Genomic DNA, 589 nt, shown 5'->3' on the forward strand with positions numbered 1-589 from the left:
CTGGGAATGACGGATGCGATCATACCAGCACTAACGCACCGGATCCCATCAGAACTCCGAAGTTAAGCGTGCTTGGGCGAGAGTAGTACTAGGATCGGTGACCCCCTGGGAAGTCTTCGTGTTGCATCCCTTCCTTTTTTTTTTCCTTTAAAATTCGATTTATTTATGCCGGTTCGACAGGCGAATCTTTTTGTTTTTCCGCTTGGCGGAAACGAGAACGGGGGCAAGGCGCAGGGGCGCGCGTGCGGGGTGTGACGGGCGGCGCTGGAGAAAGAGGCATAATAGAATTTGGAGTGATGGGAATGAATGATGCGATCATACCAGCACTAACGCACCGGTTCCCATCAGAACTCCGAAGTTAATCGTGCTCGGGCGAGAGTAGTACTAGGATGGGTGACCCCCTGGGAAGTCCTCGTGTTGCATCCTTTCTTTTTTTTTTTCCTTTAAAATTCGGTTTAATTTTGCCGGTTCGATCGACAAATCTTTTTATTTTTCCTCTTGGCGGAAACAAGAAAGGGGGTGAGGCGTGGAGGCCCGCGTGCTGGGTGTGACGGGCGGCGGAGGAGAAAGAGGCATAATAGATTTTGGA

At 50.8% G+C, this 589-nt stretch overlaps 2 non-coding genes across 2 annotated transcripts; both read left to right on the forward strand.

Annotated features, from left to right (window-relative positions):
* Window positions 1-11: 11 nt before the first annotated feature.
* LOC124894055 lies at window positions 12-130 on the forward strand. Its single transcript, XR_007050991.1, has one exon. It is a non-coding gene; the product is annotated as a 5S ribosomal RNA (ribosomal RNA).
* Window positions 131-307: 177 nt separating this feature from the next.
* Window positions 308-426, forward strand: LOC124894059. The gene has a single exon (XR_007050994.1). It is a non-coding gene; the product is annotated as a 5S ribosomal RNA (ribosomal RNA).
* The last annotated feature ends 163 nt before the right edge of the window (window positions 427-589 follow it).

The sequence above is a fragment of the Capsicum annuum genome, unplaced genomic scaffold (genome assembly GCF_002878395.1).
Source record: "Capsicum annuum cultivar UCD-10X-F1 unplaced genomic scaffold, UCD10Xv1.1 ctg68876, whole genome shotgun sequence".
Classification (NCBI taxonomy): Eukaryota; Viridiplantae; Streptophyta; class Magnoliopsida; order Solanales; family Solanaceae; genus Capsicum; species Capsicum annuum.